Below are 10,553 nucleotides of genomic sequence, written 5' to 3'. Positions count from 1 at the left end.
CTACGCCACCGAACAGTGACCGAATGCCAGCGGACCAAATGAACAAATCTACTCTCACAGAATAAAGCCCCTCGCCTTAGTAGCAGCGTTATCTCCAGTAGTGGCAAAGTGGTTAGAGAGTTCGCGCACTAAACCCGAGGACGCCGGCTTAGATCTCGGTATCGGCGGCCGCATTTCATGGAGCCCAAATGCAACAAAACCGCCGCGGTGGCTCAGAGGTTAAGGCGCTCGTCTACTAAGCCGCAGTACCCGGGTTCAAACACGACCGCGGCGGCAGCGTATCGGTGGAGGCGAAACGCAAAATGAGCCCGTGTGCTGTTCATATCAGCGCACGCTAAAGATTTCTAGGTGGTCGAAATTATTCCCGCGCCCTCCATTACGGCATCTCTTACTTCCTTTCTTTTATCAGTCCCTCCTTTATCCCTTCCCTTAAGGCGCGGTTCATGTGTCCGCCGAGATAATTCAGACACTTACACCCCTGCCACACTAGCAAATTTAATGTCATTCCAACCGAATGTCATTCGATGCCTCGAATGTCATTCGGCGTCTTTCGGTGCTACACGGTAAAAGATAATGTCATTCGAAAATGATGGCAGCGACGATCAGTGAAAAAAAAATAATACAATTCAAACACATCAACGCGCATAAAATATGTTACAAATTGTTGTGTAGTGTTTTAAAAGTGGGTGAGAACATTTCTGTGCAATATTAAAAGCTTAAAACATTATTTCTGGCCATTCTACGGCACTTCGCCATCAAAAGCCAAGCCAAGTACAAAGTCAACCACAAATCCGAAAATTGTAAACAAACAAAATGGCTGACACGGTGGCGCGCGGCGACGCGTGGAGCGTGGAAATGACTTCCGAAAGGTGAAGTGCTCAGTGACATCTTTAAGTGTTTTTGAGCTAAACGAACATGTAACGCAAACCAGCAAGAAACACGCAACCCAAAATGACCGGCGGTCGCGGGAAAGGCCCTGCTTCACGGTCGGCTGCTGCCGTTGGCTGCTGCTGGGACCGAGAGTAATAGCTATCCACGACAGCTAAAAGTGTGCAGAAGTTCGCACCAAAATTAACATTTTTTAGCAGAACTAAATAAACACAATTTCTAACTTTGACAGTGCACACACGATTTTTTCGTGTCGCGTGTGTCTGCTGCGCGTATGGTGTCCAGAGTACACATTCGGTTCGATCGGATGCGAATGAGCTTCGTGAACACATTCGATAACGAATGTCATTCGAACCTAATGACAATAAATGTTCCCGTGTAGCAGCACATTAATCGCATTAGGTGCGAATGCCATTCGAAACGAATGACATTAAATTTGCTAGTGTGACAGGGGTATTACTGTGTCATTTCCTTTCCTTAAAAACCAATTTTCTATTCCTAATGTAAAATTCTGATATGGCCCACCGGCTGTTTATTACTGTACAGTGTCCGCCCGAGTTAGCTCTAGTTGGGTGAAATTAATCCGTAGCCCTCCACAACGGCGCCCATTTATCTGCTCGTTCTCACAGTCCCTCCTCTGCCTCATTTTTAAGGTGTGTTTAAGGTAACGATTAAAGCTCTTTTCTTTTAGTAGTAGTAATAATAATAATAATAATAATAATAATTGGTTTTGGGGGAACGGAAATGGCTCAGTGTCTCTCATATATCGTTGGACACCTGAACCACGCCGAAAGGGAAAGGTTAAAGTAGGGAGTGAAAGAAGAAAGGAATAAAGACGTGCCGTAGTGGAGGGCTCCGGAATAATTTCGACCACCTGAGAATCTTTAACGTGCACTGATATCGCACAGCACACGGGTGCCTTGACGTTTTTCCTCCATAAAACCGCAGCCGCCGCAAAACCGACAAAACAGCGCTCGTGCGCGCGGCGCAATGTCAGAGACGTTAATGATCCGCAGGTGTCAGAAATCATTACGGAGGCATCCACTAGGCCGCGTATTCCTCTCTTCGGTTACTGCCACCTTGTTCCCTGCCGCCAAGGCGCGGTTTAGGTGTCCATCGAAAAGTGTGACAGTTACGGCACCGTTTCTTAACTTCAAAAAACACCTTTTCTTCACAACGGCTTCATGGCGCTACGGCGCTGGGGTCTAGAAGGTCTGACCAATGAGGCAAGTGCTTCTTGTCATCCGGTGTATCTGTTGCTACGCCATCGTCGTCGTTTCGAATGAAGGTGCGGTAGCGACGCCCGTCTTGTCTTTCAATCTTTCCTGTCATATTTCTCAACTCTCAACTCTTGTGGCAGCAAACGTGGCTGAGCTTAAGCCAATTGGCATTCCTCATGCACTTTTCATTCTTCCTTCAGTGGCAACAAAAATATCTATAAAGCCAACGCGGCAAGACAATATTACTTCTCCCCCTATCCTCTATTCCAGTCCCCTCACCTCTTTCATTTCATTTCTCCATTCTGCCTGCAGTCCTTTATTTCCGCTGCCCCAGCTCAGGTGCTTCAGTATCGATGGCAGATGCCGGGGCTAGCAAAAATCTTTTCCTTCCTTTTTACTATTATTTTTAATAATACCACTACCACCACCACCGCCTCTGTTCGCTGCTGTAAACTGAAGTCGCTGCAGCGGTGCAGGCCAGCTGTGGAGGGGCAGTTAGACTGACGCTAAAACGAAACGAATTTCACCACCACGACATTCACTCGATGCCATTTTACATTGAGAAAACTCCTTTCGACACTGTGGAAAGTACCAAGACAGAGATTTCAGACACCGAAATGTCAGACAGCTACCGCGGCCAGAAAGTTAAAACCATTCTGGGTATGAAATAGCATCGACTACTGATCCGGAGTTCCAGGGTTCGAACCGGATCGCGGCGGCTACGTTTTTATGGAGGAAAAACGCTAAGGCGCCCGTGTGCTGTGCGATGTCAGTGCACGTTAAAGATCCCCAGGTGGTCGAAATTATTCCGGAGCCCTCCACTACGGCACCTCTTCTTCCTTTCTTCTTTCACTCCCTCCCTTATCCCTTACCTTACGGCGTAGTTCAGGTGTCCAACGATATATGAGAAAGATACTGCGCCATTTCCTTTCCCCCAAAACCAATTAATATTATTATGAAATAGCATCGCTTTGCTCTTTGAGAGCCGTGGTAAAATTCCTTGCGTTGTAGCGTCAGTGCATCTTCTCCTCCACAGCTGGCCTGAACCATTCGCAGTGACATTAGTTTGCAGCAGCGAACGGCGACAAAAACAGTGCTTCTCTGATTTAGCCGCCGCGTTATGGTTTGCATTGTTCTTATCACGTTGTTTTTACAAGGCTGTAAGGCACACGCGGTGACTGCCGCTAAGCCACGCTAATGTTTTATACGTCGCGATAACGCCACTGTCATCGATATTATAGCTCAACCCTGAATAAAAGGAATTTTCGCAGCGATTTATCTTCCTACCCGTTAGGTGAGGCAAGTGCTCGCGACCCCTATTTACTTGAGTTGCAGCCGGCATCTTCTACATGGTTTGAGCATGCAGGCAAAATCCTTTTGTCCCCCCATCACCCCTTCCCCTACCCGAGAGGACTGGGAGGCAGCCCTACTCAGCTGGCGTGAACTATCGGCCCGGCAAGCCCTGCTTCAGCGGCAGCGGTCGGAACCAAGGAGGTCTGACAATGAGGGACTCAGCCTTGTATTTTAAGGGGCAGGACCCACTAGGGGCCTCTCCCTGAGCACCTCTCTGCAAATATAGCCAAATATTGCTTTTCAACTCCACCACCGCCGGTTTTATCGGCGTCAAGCGCCATCGCTACGCCACCGAACAACAGTGACCAAATGCCAGCGGACCAAATGAACAAATCTACTCTCACAGAATAAAGCCCCTCGCCTTAGTAGCAGCGTTGTGTCCAGTAGTGGCAAAGTGTTTAGAGAGTTCGCGCACTAAACCAGAGGACGCCGGCTTAGATCTCGGTATCGGCGGCCGCATTTCATGGAGCCCAAATGCAACAAAACCGCCGCTGTGGCTCAGAGGTTAAGGCGCTCGTCTACTAAGCCGCAGTACCCGGGTTCAAACCCTACCGCGGCGGCCGCGTATCGGTGGAGGCGGAACGCAAAATGTTTCCGTGTGCTGTTCATATCAGCGCACGTTAAAGATTTCCAGGTGGTCGAAATTATTCCCGCGCCCTCCACTACAGCACCTCTTACCTTTCTTCTATCAGTCCCTCCTTTATTTCTTCCCTTAAGGCGCGGTTCATGTGTCCGCCGAGATAACTGACACTTACTGTGTCATTTCCTTTCCTTAAAAACCAATTTTCATTTCCAAATGTAAAATGCCGATATAGCCCAGCGGCTGTTTATTACTGTACAGTGTCCGCCCGAGCTAGCTCTGGTTGGTTGAAATTAATCCGTAGCCCTCCACAACGGCGCACCTTTTTCTGCTCGTTCTTACAGTCCCTCCTCTGCATCATTTTTAAGGTGTGTTTAAGGTGAAGGTTACTGCTCCTTTCCTTTTGTAATAATAATAATGATAGTAATAATAATTGGTTTCGGGGGAAAGGAAATGGCTCAGTGTCTCTCATATATCGTTGGACACCTGAACCGTGCCGAAAGGGAAGGGATAAAGTAGGGAGTGAAAGAAGAAAGCAATAAAGAGGTGCCGTAGTGGAGGGCTCCGGAATAATTTCGACCACCTGGGGATCTCTAACGTGCACTGATATCGCACAGCACATGGGCGCCTTAGCGTTTTTCCTTCATAAAACCGCAGCCGCCGCAAAACCGACAAAACAGCGCTCGTGCGCGCGGCGCAATGTCAGAACACGTTAATGATCCGCACGTGTCAGAAATCTTTCCGGAGGCCTCCACTAGGGCGCGTATCGCTCTCTTTCTTCGGTTACTGCCACCTTGTTCCCTGACCTCAAGGCGCGGTTGAGGTGTCCATCGAGAAGTGAGACAATTACGGCACCTTTCTTAACTTCAAAAACCACCTTTTTTTACAACGTCTTCTTGGCCCTACGGCGCTGGGGTCTGGATGGTCTGAACAATGCGGCAAGGGCTTCTTGTCACCCGGTGTATCTGTTGCTACGCCATTGTCGTCGTTTCGAATGACGGTGCTGTTGTGACGCGCGTTTTGCCTTTCAATCTTTCCTGTCATATCTCTCAACTCTCAACTCATGTGGCAGCAAACGTGGCTGAGCTTAAGCCAGTGGGCAGGCCTCGTGCACTTTTCATTCTTCCTTCAGTGGCAACAAAAAACAACTATAAAGCCAATGCGGCAAGACAATCGTCGTTTTCGCCTCTGTTCGCTGCTGTAAACTGAAGTCGCTACAGCGGTGCAGGCCAGCTGTGGAGGGGCAGTTAGACTGACGCTAAAACAAAACGAATTTCACCACCACAACATTCACTCGATGCCATTTTACATTGAGAAAGTTCCTTTCGACACTGTGGAAAGTACCAAGACAGAGATTTTAGACACCGAAATGTCAGACAGTTACCGCGGCCTTTAACTTTCCACAAAGTTAAAACCATTCTGGATATGAAATAGCATCGCTTTGCTGTTTGAGAGCCATGGTAAAATTCCTTGCGTTGTAGCTTCAGTGCATCTGCCCCTCCACAGCTGGCCTGAACAATTCGCAACGACTTTATTTTGCAGCACGCCCCGCCGCGGTGGCTCAGTGGTTAGGGCGCTTGACCGCGGTTGACTGCGGTTAGGGCGCTTGACCCGACCGCGGCGGCTGCGTTTTTATGGAGGAAAAACGCTAACGCGCCCGTGTGCTGTGCGATGTCAGTGCACGTTAAAGATCCCCAGGTGGTCGCAATTATTTCGGAGCCCTCCACTACGGCACCCCTACCAAATGAGCAGTTTCCAGGAGTCGTCTACAAAATACCATGCCTGAACTGCAATCATGCCTACATCGGTGAGACAGGGAAGTTCTGAAGACGCATAAAGGACCACCAACGTGATGTGAAAAACAAAAAGCATGCCACAAATGCGCTGGCGGCTCATGCACATGAAACTGGCCACCAGACTGACTGGGGCAATGCCTCCATCTTATCTAAGGAAAGAAGCCTGACGACGCACCTTCTGCTGGAATCGCTATTCATCCAAACATCACAAGCAACATTAAACAAGAACGCTGGCCCCATGCCAGGCATCTACGCCCGATCTTTACGTCACATTCTCCGGATATAAATTCGCCACCGCTCTTGTCCTGCTCACTGTGAACAAGAAACCCGTACGGGTTTCGAAACGTCTTTCTTTTTTCGACTATGGTCAGTGACTGCTACTTCACTTCATTGCTTCTTCCTTTCTTCTTTCACTCCCTCCTTTATCTCTTCTCTTACGGCGCGGTTCAGGTGTCCAATGATATATGAGACAGATACTGCGCCATTTCCTTTCCCCCAAAACCAATTATTACTATTATTATTTTGCAGCACCGAACGGCGACAAAAACAGTGCTTCTCTGATTTAGTCACCTAGTTATAGTTTGCATTGCTGTTGTCACTTTGTTTTTAAAGGGCTGTAAGGCACACGCGGTGACTGCCACAAAGCCGCACTAAAGTTTTATACGTCGCGATAACGCCACTGTCATCGATATTTTAGCTCAGCCCGGAATAAAAGGAATTTTCGCAGCGATTTATCGTCCTACCCGTTAGGTGAGGCAAGTGCTCGCGGCCCCTATTTACTTGAGGAGTTGCAGCCGGCATCTTCTACATGGTTTGAGGATGCAGGCAAAATCCTTTTGTCCCCCCCATCACCCCTTCCCCTACCCGAGAGGACTGGGAGGCAGCCCTACTCGGCTGGCGGGAACTATCGGCCCGACAGGCCCTGTTCGGCGGCAGCGGTCGGGACCAACGGGGTCCGATAATGAGGGACTGCGCCTTGTATTGTAAGGGGCGGGACCCACTAGGGGCCTCTCCTTGAACACCTCTCTGCAAATATAGCCAAATAATGCTTTTCAACTCCACCACCACCGGTTTTATCGGCGTCAAGCGCCATCGCTACGCCACCGAACAACAGTGACCAAATGCCAGCGGACGAAATGAACAAATCGAGTCTCACAGAATAAAGCCCCTCGCCTTTGTAGCAGCGTTATCTCCAGTAGTGGCAAAGTGGTTAGAGAGTTCGCGCACTAAACCCGAGGACGCCGGCTTAGATCTTGGTATCGGCGGCCGCATTTCATGGAGCCCAAATGCAACAAAACCGCCGCGTTGGCTCAGTGGTTAAGGCGCTCGTCTACTAAGCCGCAATACCCGGGTTCAAACCCGACCGCGGCGGCCGCGTATCGGTGGAGACGAAACGCAAAATGTGCCCGTGTCCTGTTCATATCAGCGCACGTTAAAGATTTCCAGGTGGTCAAAATTATTCTCGCGCCCTCCACTACAACACCTCTTACTTCCTTTCTTCTATCAGTCCCTCCTTTTTTTCTTCCCTTAAGGCGCGCTTCATGTGTCCGCCAAGATAATTGACACTTACTTTGTCATTTCCTTTCCTTAAAAACCAATTTTAATTTCCAAATGTAAAATGCCGATATAGCCCATCGGCTGTTTATTACTGTACAGTGTTTGCCCGAGTTAGCTCTGGTTGGGTGAAATTAATCCGTAGCCCTCCACAACGGCGCCCCTTTCTCTGTTCTTTCTGACAGTCCCTCCTCTGCATCATTTTTAAGGTTTGTTTAAGGTGAAGGTTACGGCTCCTTTCCTTTAATAATAATAATAATAATAATAATAATAATAATAATAATAATAATAATAATAATAATAATATTAATAATAATTGGTTTTGGGGGAAAGGAAATGGCATAGTGTCTCTCATATATCGTTGGACACCTGAACCGCGCCGAAAGGGAAGGAATAAAGTAGGGAATGAAAGAAGAAAGGAATAAGGAGGTGCCGTAGTGGAGGGCTCCGGAATAATTTCGACCACCTGGGGATCTTAAACGTGCACTGACATCGCACAGCACACGGGCGCCTTAGCGTTTTTCCTCCATAAAACCGCAGCCGCCGCAAAACCGAGAAAACAGCGCTCGTGCGCGCGGCGCAAAGTCAGAACACGTTAATGATCCGCAGGTGTCAGAAATCATTCCGGAGGCCACCACTAGGGCGCGTATCGCTCTCTTTCATCGGTTACTGCCACCTTGTTCCCTGCCCTCAAGGCGCGCTTGAGGTGTCCATCGAGAAGTGAGACAGTTACGGCACCTTCCTTAACTTCAAAAACCACCTTTTTTTGACAACGGCTTCTTGGCCCTACGGCGCTGGGGTCTAGATGGTCTGAACAATGCGGCAAGGGCTTCTTGTCATCCGGTGTATCTGTTGCTACGTCATCGTCGTCGTTTCGAATGACGGTGCTTTTGTGACGCGCGTTTTGCCTTTCAATCTTTCCAGTCATATCTCTCAACCCTCCTACGGTCTGCATGTGGCAGCGATTGTGGCACAGCTTGAGCAAGAGGGTAGGCCCGTTCACTTGTCTTTCTTCCTTCTGTGGCAATAACAACTACAGCAATGAAAGCAATGCGGTTGAGAACAATGCGGCGAAAACAATGCAAACTTTGACGCGATGCCTATGGATCAAAACAGCGTTGTTTTTGTCTCTGTTCGCTCCTGTAAACTGAACTCGTGGCAGCAAATGTGGCTGAGCTTAAGCCAGTGGGCAAGCCTCGTGCACTTGTCATTCTTCCTTCAGGGGCAACAAAAAACAAATATAAAGCAAATGCGGCAAGAACAATCGTCGTTTTCGTCTCTGGCGGCTGCTGTAAACTGAAGTCGCTGCGGCGGTGCAGGCCAGTTGTGGAGGGGCAGATAGACTAACCCTAAAACGTAACGAATTTCACCACCACGACATTCACTCGATGCCATTTTACATTGAGAAAATTCCTTTCGACACTGTGGAAAGTACCAGTACCAAGACGGCGATTTCAGACACCGAAATGTCAGACAGTTACCGCGGCCTTTACTTTCCACAAAGTTAAAACCATTCTGGATATGAAATAGCATCGCTTTGCTGTTTGAGAGCCGTGGTAAAATTGCTTGCGTTGTAGCGACAGTGCATCTGCTCCTCCACAGCTGGCTTGAACCATTCGCAGCGACTTTAGTTTGCAGCACCGAACGGCGACAAAAACAGTGCTTCTCTAATTTAGCCGCCGCGTTATAGTTTGCATTCCTCTTGTCACGTTGTTTTTTACAAGGCTGTAAGGCACACGCGGTGACTGCCGCTAAGCCGCATTAATGTTTTATACGTCACGATAATGCCACTGTCATCGATATTTTAGCTGAGCCCTGAATAAAAGGAATTTTCGCAGCGATTCATCGTCCTTGTCTGTTAGGTGAGGCAAGTGCTCGCGGGCCCTATTTACTTGAGCGCGTGGCCATCGTTTACCACACACGTCCTGACCTCGAGTACCCTACGCTCTAAGCAAAAAGGAGTAAAGTTGTCCTCTTCTTCACACTCTTTTAAAAAGGGACTCCATTAGGGGAGAGATTACTCCCTTTTTACTCCCATATAGGTGTGTTCACGTTCAGCGCGTATAATTTTCAAATCGTGCATCCAAGTTCCACTTCATGCAAGAGTGATGGCTTCTATACTCGCGTACAATTCAATAACCAAGCAGCAAGTGCCCCTCGAATGAGGCATTCTAGTCAAAGGCGCTGACCGATTCGCTGGACGTCGCGGTTAATCTCCTTAGTTCTGCTATCATGACATTGAATGGAGGGGCGGATGAATGGGGCATAAACACGTCTTAATCGGATAAGCTGCAGCCTCATGAAAATCACTCGACGCCATTGGCTGGAGAGCCTCTTCCAGGAGCCTCTGCGGCTTCGTTCTTCAGTTGTTTGATAGACGTCCTGTTCCCTATCACCGCGCCAGAGTTGGTTCGTTCTTTGCTTGAAACACCTTCGAAGCACTCTGCTTTTCCAACTTAATCACACTGTCTCTGTGTCAGTAGTCATCTGAAGGTAATATCGTAGAACAGCAGGCGTTGTTGCAGCGAAGCCTACTACCAGATTATTTGACCATTTGAATTGTGTCATCTACTAAAGCATACCCTGCATATTCTTCAAATAAAGGCTCCTTTAAAAAACTCTGGCCAGCCCGCTTTTAAACAGCGAGCTGTTCATTTCTTAACTTCACCTCAAAAATGAAGTTTTACGTTATTTGTGTAAATCTCAAGCTTTAGTGGTACCTAGTTAGTTTTCTTCATATTTTGTAATCCTTGTCTCCTTCTCCCCTTAGCGCCTTTCCCCGTGACGCGGTCAAGCTGTGCTCCCATTGCAAAAGTGCTACTGCGCCTTCGCTTTCCTTTTATCTACTAGTAAGCACAACGCAAATGCGCCCTCTCTTTGGCCCCCACAGAGCTCGGAAATTAGTGCCACGATCTATCGTCGCTGTAGCTCAATGATTACTGCGCTCGGCTTCTAATCCGAATGACCCGGGTTTAATCCTGGCTGTGGCGGCCACGTTTCGATGCAAGCAGATCGCATTACGTGCCAATCAGTGAAAAGTATACAACACCTGCATCTTCCCGGTACTCACCTACGGGGCAGAGACGTGGACGTGGAGCACAAGTTAAGGACAACGCAGCGACCCATGGAAAGAAAGCATTAAGAGAGAAGAGTGGGCGAGGG

Source organism: Amblyomma americanum, chromosome 10, assembly GCF_052857255.1.
Source record: "Amblyomma americanum isolate KBUSLIRL-KWMA chromosome 10, ASM5285725v1, whole genome shotgun sequence".
Taxonomy (NCBI): Eukaryota; Metazoa; Arthropoda; class Arachnida; order Ixodida; family Ixodidae; genus Amblyomma; species Amblyomma americanum.
The sequence above is the reverse complement of the archived record's forward strand: the minus strand, read 5'-3'. Positions refer to the sequence as shown.